The sequence below is a fragment of the Triticum aestivum genome, chromosome 5B, assembly GCF_018294505.1.
Source record: "Triticum aestivum cultivar Chinese Spring chromosome 5B, IWGSC CS RefSeq v2.1, whole genome shotgun sequence".
In the NCBI taxonomy this organism is placed as follows: Eukaryota; Viridiplantae; Streptophyta; class Magnoliopsida; order Poales; family Poaceae; genus Triticum; species Triticum aestivum.
This window is the reverse complement of record NC_057807.1, coordinates 15924420-15936459: the sequence shown is the minus strand read 5'-3', so window position 1 is coordinate 15936459 and position 12040 is coordinate 15924420.

The window sequence follows — 12040 nt, the reverse complement described above, 5'->3', positions numbered from 1 at the left end:
TTTGATGTGCCTCAAAAGTTCAAGGTCATGAGCCTCATAGTGGAAACTATCAAGAGGACAGCTGCTGACTAGAAGAGAAGTTGTGGGTATGCCTCACAGATCCAGGAGCTAATTAACTCCAAGATGGGCACTGGCACATACTTGTTGGACAAGGAACACATGCCTATCTATCTAGATTTTGAGGACAACACAGTGGTTATGGATGAAGATGAACCATCTTCTGTGCAAGCACAAGCAAAGAAGGAGAAGGCAAGGACTGAAAAGGCTGCCAAGATGCCAACCATTGATGAGGCATCTCAGTATTTTCTGAAGAGCAAGCAAGATCAGCTTGGCTACTTGATTGCCTCCACTCTAAGGATTGAGAATGGATTGGCCACCCTAACTCAAAACCAGAAGAGCCTGGAGAGGATCATGGAGCAGAAGTTCTATGACTTGGATGTGAAGGTCACTGAGATACAGTCAATTGTTGAGCAACTTCAAGATGACATGCAGGAGAGGAAGGGCAAGACAACCACTGATGCATTTGCTAGAGTACCCAGAGCTCAGAGATCAACTGCAGTGCATGTTCCAGATACAAGAGCAACTTCATTTGCACCAGCTACAGCTTCAGTGCCACCAGCTCCAGCACCTACTCCACCAGCTCCAACTTCATCAACTGATGCTTTCGTCCTTGGCGTCATTTCTACACCACCACATCAAGACCAAGCCTAAGAGTCGATTTAGTACTATGCATTTTCTATGAAATTTTTGATAACTTATTGCCAAAGAGGGAGAAAAATGTATAGATCATAGGCTTCGAGAGAGAGTGTTGTTTTTGTCCTCTCTTCTTTTGGTGGTTGAACTTTGTTTGCTTGTTTGATATACTTTATGCCTGTGTGATACTTGGATGATCATGTGTTTGATCATATGCTACATTAAGGCTTGTTGGATGACATTATCTTTTTATCTCTATATGATCATTCACTTTGCTTGGTGATGAGTGCATGTATTTTAATTATTATCATTTTGAGCGCTCCACCAAGATGTATGTGACATGGGAGAGTACCTCTTGATCCTAACTCGTTGTGCATTTGCAGTCCAAAGCAAATCTTAAACTATGCACAAATTTAGGGGGAGCTCTTGCTTATCACATACTTCTCAAAGCGACAATGTCTTTCAATCTTATTATCATTTGTCGAAACTTTGGTCTATATGTTGTCATCAATTACAAAAAAGGGGGAGATTGAAAGTGCAACTATCTCTAGGTGGTTTTGGTAATTCCTAACAACATATAGCTCATTGAGCTAACACTATTTCAAGATAAATATTTCAGGAAAAGCTCAATTAATGGCATGGCATGGATGAGAAAAGTGGACCCCTCACAATGCTAAGGATAAAAGTATTGGCTCAAGCTCAAAGCTCAAGACTCTACATTTTATATTTTAGTGATCCAAGATCACATTGAGTCTATAGGAAAAGCCAATACTATCAAGGAGGGATGAGGTGTTGCTTAATGAGGTTCTTACTTCAAAGTGATTAGTGATATGCTCCAAAACCCTCAACTACTTTCTCACATCCACATATGACCTAAACCAAAAGTCAAACTTGGCCCCACCGATTCTTTCTATCCGGCGCCACTGAGTTCAGATGTCATAGCCACTGCCACAAACCCTAGGCAAATCGGTCTCACCGATAGGGATCTCGGTCTCACCGAGATGGGATTGTAATCTCTCTGTTTCCTTTCGAAACGTTTCAGTACCACCGAGATGAGCGATCGGTCCCACCGAGATTGCAATGTAAACTCTCTGTTTCCCTTTCGTAACATTTCGGTCTCATCGAAATGAGCGACCCGGTCCCACTGAGTTTACCTGACCAACTCTGTGGTTAGCTTATTACCAAAATCGGTCCCACCGAGTTTGTGTAATTGGTCTCACCGAGATTACGTTATGCCCTAACCCTAACCATATCGGTCCTACCGAGTTGCATGTCGGTCCCACCGAAATTTCTAACGGTCACTAGATTTGCTGAATCGGTCCGACCGAGTTTCTCAATTCGGTCCCACCAAGATTGGCAAGTTGTGTGTAACGGTTAGATTTTGTGTGGAGTCTATATATACCCCTCCAACTCCTCTTCATTCGTGGAGAGAGCCATCAGAACAAACGTACACTTCCAACTTACATTTTGTGAGAGAGAACCACCTACTCATGTGTTGAGACCAAGATATTCCATTCCTACCATATGAATCTTGATCTCTAGCCTTCCCCAAGTTGCTTTCCACTCAAATCTTCTTTCCACCAAATCCAAATCCCGTGAGAGAGAGTTGAGTGTTGGAGAGACTATCATTTGAAGCACAAGAGCAAGGAGTTCATCATCAACACACCATTTGTTACTTCTTGGAGAGTGGTGTCTCCTAGATTGTCTAGGTGTCACTTGGGAGCCTCCGACAAGATTGTGGAGTTGAACCAAGGAGTTTGTAAGGGCAAGGAGATCGCCTACTTTGTAAAGATCTACCGCTAGTGAGGTCCTTCGTGGGCGACAACCATGGTGGGATAGACAAGGTTGCTTCTTCATGGACCCTTCTTGGGTGGAGCCCTCCGTGGACTCGCGCAGCCGTTACCCTTCGTGGGTTGAAGTCTTCATCAACGTGGATGTACAATAGCACCACCTATCAGAACCACGACAAAAACATTCGTGTCTCCAATTGCGTTTGAATTCTCCAAACCCTTCCCTTTACATTCTTGCAAGTTGCATGCTTTACTTTCTGCTGCTCATATACTCTTTGCATGCTTGCTTGAATTGTGTTACGATTGCTTGACTTGTGCTAAGTTAGCTAAAACCTGCCAAGAACTAAAATTGGGAAAATGATAGATTTTTATTTGGTCAAGTAGTCTAATCACCCCCCTCTAGACATACTTCCGATCCTACAGGAGGTCTCGCTCACGCGGGTTGATGCCTGAGAAAGATGGTTTCATGGAAACGGGCCAAACTGCCGCGGCAACCAACACAGATGGTGGCGTGTAGTGTAGTGGCTAATGGCTCGTGGTTGGAGTCTGAGGTCGTGGGATCGATTCCTGGTACTCGCTGCTGATTTTTCAGCTCTTTTTGTGGCGCGCGAAAGGAAACGAAAGATCGGGTTGGTGGGCCGGCCCAGTCAAGCGTCAACCTTGTGCGTCAAGCTGCTGTTTGACGCAAATGCGTCACATAGGAGGTCTCGCTCACGTGGGTTGATGCGTGAGGAAGATGGTTTCATGGAAACGGGCCGAACTGCCGCGGCAACCAACACAGAGGAGCACAAATCCAGCCCAAACGCAAGGAGCTGGACGCCGGCCGCCGGCCACTGCGAGCTCGACTTTCTTCCCCGCCGCCGACTGCCACAACATGAGAGCAAAGGCGCCTTCTTCGAATCTCCTGCGGCCACACCGGCTTGCCGCCCGTCCCCAGCCCGCCGCGCTGTTCCTGCCGGACTGGCCATGTGGGGAACGGCGCCCATCTCCGGCGACGACGCCATATACAACCATGGTGCTGCTGCTGCTGCATCAATGGCTGTGTGAGCTCTTGAGGAACTGGAGCTTGCATCTCTGCTACAGGTGCGCTTCCATTTGATTGACTTTTCCCCCTCTTTCTGTCAGATTTCGAGTTCCTTATTCGATCACTCTACAGACGCAACTCTACACATATTATGCCACCAAATGATATTACTACTACTTATGCACCATGGATATTCCAAATTTGATATCAGTGTGTTAAGGATGGTAGCTAGTGCACATATTATGCCACCAAAAATTACATTGAGGAAATTAACTTTTCAAGTCAATATTGTTATTAGCTAGTACTACAAATCTTGAGAACACGAGGTTTTAGATTTCTTAAACTTACCCATGGGAACATCTTGGTCCAATGGGTTGTCAGTGAGACCTTGTTAGAAGAAAAAAGATTTCAGCACGAGCTTGGTTGCCGCGCCAAAATGAACAGTGAAGGTTGGAGTTGAGATAAGACACTCAAGAAAATTGCCTTTGCCTTCCTAGCTGAAGAATTTGGGATTCATGATTTTTTTTCAAAGTATATATAAACGAAAAAACAGGGGATGCCCCAGTCCTATACTTGGGTCAGACCAAACTGCTCGCATGAACCGTTTTATTTATTTAATTATTTCATTTTCCTTCTCATTTTCTGTTTTCTTCTTTTTCACTTTTCATTTTTTTCTTCTTCTTCTCTTTTTGTATTTTAAATTTTATTTCCCTTTATTGTTTTTTTCATGAACATTTTTAAATTATAAAAAAGTAAATCATAAAAAATTCATCAAATTTAATTTTTTTCATTGGATTCAAAAAAATACACATCAAGTTCATTTTTTTCATTGTATTAAAAAATTGCACATCACATTCAAAAATGTTCATGAATCTCAAAAAATGACCATCATATTTAAAACAATTCATTAATTCAATAAATGTGTATCTAACTTAAAAAATAGTCATACAATTCGGCAAATGTTACTGGATTCCAAATTTGTTTATCAAATTCAAAAAATGTTCATCAATATTCAAAAAATGTTCATCAAAAGTTCATATTTGTTCATGGAAATACAAAAGACTTTATTTCTTTCTAAAATCATGAACATTTTTCGAAATCCAAAACTTTTTTAAAGTAGCAAAAAAAGCTACAAGAAAAATAAAAAAACAGGGGAGCCCCGCCCGCACCTGGGCCTGCCCAAGTACACGTGTGTGTGTTGTGTGACTAATACAAAATTAATGTCTGAAAAGACACAAGATTTCAGAGTTCCTTACATTGTTCTTCACAATCAGGGCTTTGAGCCAGTTGCTTAAGTCTTTTAGAAATCCAGGAGTGAGTTTAGATCCATGACCTGAAATTAGATTGAAGAAATTAAGTTTTCAAGTCAATATTGTTATTAGCTAGTACTACAAATCTTGAGAACACGAGGTTTTAGATTTCTTAAACTTACCCATGGGAACATCTTCGTCCAATGGGTTTTCAGTGAGACCTTGTGAAGAAAAAAGGTGATTTCAGCATGAGCTTGGTTGCCGCGCCAAAATGAACAGTGAAGGTTGGAGTTGAGATAAGACACTCAAGCAAATTGTCTTTGCCTTCCTCGCTGAAGAATTTGGGATTCATGAATATTTTTCAAAGTTTGTATAAACGAAAAAACAGGGGATGCCCCGGTCCTGTACTTGGGTCAGCCCAAAGTGCTCGCACGAGGGAGCGGGGGTGCGAGATTGCTACGCAACGTGGGGAATAGGACCTCCCGTGGGAAGCCTATCCCCCACGTAGGTCGACATTTGACGACAAAGCGAGCCCCCCCCCCCCCCCCCCGCGCGTCCGCTCGCTACGTGATTTCAACCGGGCCAAGAAATGCAGAGTCCACTTTTAGAAAGGTTTAGACCATTCTATTTTGTTTTATTCATTTTCCTTTTCATTTTATTCATGTTTTGTTATTTTTTATTTTTTCTTTTTATTCTGTTTTTATTTTAAAATTTAATTTTTTGTGAACATTTTTCACATTAGCAAAAAAAATCATGAATTTTTTTCATCAAATTTAGAAACTTTTCATTGAATTCAAAAAAATGTATATCAAGTTCATTTTTTTCATTGTATTCAAAAAATGTACATCATATTAAAAAATGATCATGAATTTCAAAAAATATCATCATATTGAAAAAAATTCATCAGTTCAATAAATATATATCCAATTAAACAAATAATCATACATTTCGAAAAATGTTACTGGTTTTAAAATTTGTTTATCCAATTAAAAAATCTTTTCACCAAAATTCAAAAGTTGTTGATAAATATTCAAAAATTTTCACGAAAATACAAAAGGATTTATTTCTTTCTAAAATCTTGAATTTTTTTAATTTTTAAATGCAATTGTTTTTAAAAGTAGCAAAAAAAGAACAAGATAAATAAAAAGAAAACAGGGGAGGCCCGCCCCGCACCTGGGCCTACCCGAGTACACGTGTGCAAAAATGTAGTACGTGTATTATTATTATTAACATAAAACATAATTAAAAAAATATTGATCGTGTATCAGAAAATATTAATCATATATTTCAAAAATGTTAAACATGCATAAAAATGTTTTGTATACCGAAAATGTACAATGTGTACAAAAAAGTAGACATCAAATACAAATCTCTGTTCTCAGGTCAGATTTCGTAGCTATGGTCCATACTCCTTTGCTGTTGCTTCACTGTATTTACTCATACCAACTACTTCCGAATTTAAGGATCCAATTGAAACTCCAATGACGCAATAGATATGTTTTAAACCTATTTCTTTAACTGGATTGCCGTTCTAACTTCTTGCTCTATGTTGATTTTAGTTTAAGTTGTATAAACAGTTATGTTCTCATGTGATGCACATTACAAGTGTTGCCAATGCTGTGTAGTTTCTCACACTTATATTCTGTCTATGTTGTTGTGTCTTAAAAATATATGAGTTGAACTGTGTCTCTATCTTGATTAGGCAACCTAAACTAGAGTGATATGGACAATACAGTGACCATAGTACATAGATATATATTTGTTTCATGCTATTATCCTGTCCACCTTACTACTGATCCGGTTTACCAAAATGAGTTTAGTATACTACAAGCTAAACCCGTGATGTGTCTGCTTGTTTCTCTTGTAGTATGCAAACAGTATATTGAAGAAGAGCACCCCACTATGCAATGGTAGAGAAAGTAATGCAGATAAGGTTCAAGATAGTGAGACAAGCCTGTTGGTCTCCAAGAAAGGTGATAAAAACGATCTTGTAGATAGTGAGAAAACCCCACAGTCCTGCTTTGATGTAGTGTTCGAGTTACTGGCCAGTACTGCTGGCACAAACTCTTCGAACTCGCTGCTTGAATCACTTCGACTTCTTCAGTCTCAGCTACAAGCTGAAAGGCATCAGTCAGTTGTGCTGCGGCAAGAAGCCAAAGGACTGAGGAAGTCCCTGCAGAACTCAGATGCGTACTTTCTTGTGCAACAACAAGCGCTTGAGGATTTAAGCGCCAAACAAGAGAAAGTTAATAAGCTTGCTAAGCATCTTGCCAGCATTATGGGTACCCAGAATATTGTTTCTTGAACTCTTCTGAAGTAGTTTCAGTTCTGGACTTGTTTTGCTGCGGCATTTATATGCTGCTTTGTTCCCTATATTTGCACTGGTGGCGAACTTTGATGCCCAGTGGATGTAATATGTGTAATAGCCGTGATAGCCTAGCGTAAGTTGCTTGCTTATTTATTTCCTTGTTGTCTTGTTTATTTGTTTGCTTGTAGCCAGTGCAGTTTTTTTTCGCGGTTTGCTAGTGGCCGCAATAACCTATTTTTTAAAACTAGGCCACAATAACCATGGGATACATATTTACTCAGTGACACTGGGCCTCCTACCGGCCGTAAAAACAATGGGCCTTCTACGGGCCATAGAAACAATGGGCCTTCTATGGGCCGTAGACACAATGGGCCTTCTACGGGCCGTATCATCAATAGGCCTTATATGAGCCGTATGATCGATCAGCCAAAGATGGGCCAATAACAGACCGCATTATGGCCGTAAACGGGCTAGAGCTGGAATCGTCCGTTCATGGGCCGACCATAACGGCCGTCATTAATAGGCTGTATTTGATGACACTATGAAAACGGCCCAGCGTATTAACGGGCCACAAACGGGCCGACTGTAACAACGGGCTGAATTTGGCCCACAAGCAGAAAATGACAGTAACGGGCCATAAGTAACCGAATGCTGGAAATGAGCCCAAGAATAAATGGGCCCTGAGAAGGCCGAAAGATAACATGGGCTGGAAACGGCCCAATGGAATAATGGGCCGTTAATGGGTATAAAGTGATACACGGTTCATTACGGGCCAATTTCAGTATGGGCCATTAATGGGCCAAGAGTTACAAAGGGCCTCATATGGGCCGAAAGACGTCATGGGTCATACATGGGCCGGAAGTTAAAATGGGATGGAATCATATTGGACGGCCCAGATGACGCTACTGGGCCTAATTTGTATAGGCCGTAACGGGCCCTATGTTTGCGGGTTGTTAATGGGCTATATGCGAACATGCCGTTAACAGGCTTTCCGTGGGCAGGCCCGCCACCTTTTGACCAAGTCAAACGGGCCGCCTTTTCACAGGAATGGGCCTCTGTTGGGCCGTGCCATGTGTCGACGTATCATAGGCGCCTTCAGTCCAATGAGTGGATGACATCTGTCCCAACAGTGAGATGACACGTGTTTACTCCAGCTAATGATGATTTTACACGTGGAAAATCCCCATTGGTCGGGGCTGTTAACGGGTTATCGGATCCAAAAACGGATCCGATAGCTTAACAGCGTTCCGTTACGGTGGATGCCACGTGTCGGTCAGCCTTGACGAAAGCACTTCTATGACGCGTGAATTATCGTCATGGAAGTGGCCACCTCCGTGATGATAATTTTGGTAATGTCATGGAACACTTCTACGACAGCACATGTATGACTATCTTGATTCTGTCATAAAATCGCCATGGATGTACATGCATAACAGAAAACGTGACCTACTGTGACAAACACGTATCATCACGGAAGTGCATTTTTTTTGTAGTGTAAGTAGGCGCCAGTATTGACATACTATTGAGTGTCATCGTCATCCTCATCCTCATCTATGGCGACGTCACTGACTAATGGAATCTCTTCCTCACCCCGTCCTCTATCACCCAGCACGACAGCCGACGCTAATTGGGTAGGTGAGGTGTTGATTTTCATACCTAACTGCGTGCTCGTGGGTGTGCTCCCGACCGCCTCCAGACAAAGCAGACTCTTTGGCCACAACAGGACCCACCCATTGCAATCACCAAGCCACCGTGAGGTCTCCTCGTCATCCCACCTAGTACCAGAGGAGCCAAATTCTCGTGGCCCGGTTTGACACTGGCCACGAAAACCTTGAAGACATCCGGGGGGATAGGCCGGCTGCGGAACAATGGTTCCTTCGGCCTCATTATCGTCGCCTTCCCCACGTCCACCTTCTGGTCGCCGATGGTGTACAATATGGTGCACGGGGTTTCGTCGGCCTGCAAAGAAAAGTCTGCGACATGAGACATCCGAAAGGCAATGAAAACGGGAGATTATACATTTATTGATGAGGGCCGGTGTGACAGATACCGTGAGGGCGTCGAGCTCAGCCAAAGAAGAAGCACCGCCGAGCACGTCCGGTGCCGGAGCCGGTGCCGGTGCAGGTGCGGGAGCTAGTGCGGGAGCAGGTGCAGCTGTAGGTGCTGGTGCAACGCTAGTCGAGCTGCTCCCAAAGAAGTCAGCAAGGAGAAAGTCCGCTGCATTTTTTCTAGATTTTGCCTGCTCCAATTGAAAATGGCCGGAACCAAGATATTAGACTACTAATTTCATTCATTTAGGTTATTCATTTAACTTCACCTAATTAACCTACAGTACCACTACTACTACTAGCACTACTAACCTAATTAAGCTAGCAAAACCCTACTGCCCTAACTAAAAAGCATCTAATTAACATCTACTAGTACCACTACTGCCCTAACCTAATTAACATATACTAGTATCACTATATACTACAAGCAGCACTGCTACAACATTTTCTTCATTTTTTCTTTAAAAAAACATCTAAGAAAACAAAAACCCTAATTAAACCCTACTGCCCTAACTAACTTTTGTTGTAAACCAAATTTTTTGCTCTAAACTAATTTTTGCTCTAACATCTACTACTTAACATCTTTTGCTCAAAACTAATTTTTTGCTATAAACTAACTTTTGCTCTAAACTGATTTTTGCTCTAAAATGCAGAGAGAGAGTAGGGGTGGGGGCTTACAGAGAGGGGAGAGACTGTGGCAGGGAGGTGCTCGGCGACGGAGTCAGGGGCGGGGAGGGCGGGCTCGGGCGGCGGTGAGGTCGAGGGTGGCGGCGGTGAGGTCGAGGGCGGCGACGGTGAGGTCGAGGGCGGCCTGAGAGGTAGCGGTGGTGAGGCTGGGCAGCCTCAGGCTGCGACAGTTAGGATGAGCGCGGCCTCGGGGGGAGACAGTGAGGTTGCGGGCGTCGACGCCGGCAGGAGACGATGGCGAAGTGGGGCGACGACGAATTGGGGAGACGGCGGAGAAGTGGAGTGAGGGATTTGAGGGAGAAGTGGTGGCCGGGGGGAGGGAAAACGCTGGTTAAGTGAAACATAACGGTAGCGCGTTACTGAAAACGTGCTATAGCTAGCTATAGCGCGTTTCAGCAAACGCGCTACTGCTAATGCCTTCATCCTTTTTTCCGTTTTCCGTTTATTTTTCTTTACATTTTATTTTTTACCCTTTTCCTTTTTCTATTTCTTTCATTTTCATTTACTTTTCTATTTGTTTTTCATTTTATTTTCTTTTCGTTAGCAGTGGCGCCTTACACCTAAATGCGCTGCTATAACAATATTAGCGGCAGCGCGGTTCTTGATAGATCACTACTACTATGTGTAGCCTATCGGCTTATTGGTTGGAATTTTAGTTGTAGCGCTTTTGCAACGAGACGCGCTACTGCTATACATGTATCTGCAGCGCGCTTATTTTGCACGCGCTACTGCTGTCTAGCAGTAGCGAGCTTTTTTTTAACAAGCGCTACTGCTAAAGTTCTATGTATAAGGTTTTCCCTAGTAGTGCATCATCATCTCCACCGTGTGCTCAATCTCGAGATAGAGGTGATTAAAATTTCATGCTTTTGTAAAATGGAAATATGTGTATGTGTGTGTGATATGATAATTGGGCGATATGATGGAAATTGTGTGTGTGGCATGAGTTGATGCCAAATTGTGCTTTTGAGTTGCCTATGTTTTGCCGAAATGTCGATTTATTTCCATTTCAGCGAATTCTGGGCAAACTCTAGATATATATGTCCTATTTTTAGGGAAGGTCATGCTGAATTTTTGTATGACTTTGATGCATGCACGCATTTTTTTAATCAATTTGTTTATTATTACCATGCAGACGTTCATGATGGCCAGGGGAACGATGGTGGACAGGTGGTTGCGGTCGGCGGTGTAGGACATGAAAGAAAATAACCCGACAGAGGTTTTATGTCCGTGTCAAAAATGCAAAGGAATAGTTTGGCTCGACCCCTATGACGATGGTCGTGTCGAAGCGCACCTGCTCATGACTGGTTTCATGGGTGGCTATACTCGGTGGATAATTGAAGATGAGGATGACGATGTTGAGGATGCCGACGGGGCAGGCAATGACGACACGGGGCAAGACGAAGAGATGATCTATAATGGCGGTGGGGAAGAGGCTGGAGATGGAGGCGGAGAAGGGGCCGGACATGGCGGATGAGAAGGGGCCGGACATGGCGTCGGAGAGAACGTGGACTCCACGCAACAGAGTTCGTCGGTACTAAGTTCAATCGTGTAGGACCCTCATGTTCAAGCACTTCTTCGCAAGGAGACGAGTACTGAGAGAGCTGCATCTAGAGAGGAGGCTAAGCTGCAGCAACTGGTGGTAGACTCGAACACTCCATTGTATGATGGTTGCAATCCTGAGGTGACTCGCTTGAGTTTCACGCTCCAACTCCTGAAGACGAAAGCTGAAAACAAATGGACCGACACTAGCCTCGATGAGCATCTCAAGTACCTAAAGGATGTTCTTCCCACGGAGAATCTATGTCCTACTAGTGTTGATGAGGCCAAGAAAATCGTGTGCCCTCTTGATCTGCTGCATGTTAGATACCATGCATGCATCAACGGTTGCATAATTATCGGAAGGAGCACGCGGAAAAAACAAGCTGTCCGGTGTGCAATGCTTCTCGATACAAGAAGGCCGGGAAGAAATGTCCCCAGAAAGTTGTATGGTACTTACCGATCACTCCCCATCTCCAGCGGTATATTGTAGATCCCAAGGAAGCAAAGCTAATGCGCTGGCACGCGGAGAGGAAGAAGCCCGGGGATGGAGATGATCCGATGCTGAGACACGTCAAGGATGGAAGCCAGTGGAGAGTGTTGAACAACTTCTATCGGTATTTCGAATGTGATGCAAGGAACATCGTGCTCGGCGCGTGTACCGATGGCATGAATCTGTTTGGCAACCAGAACACCAACCATAG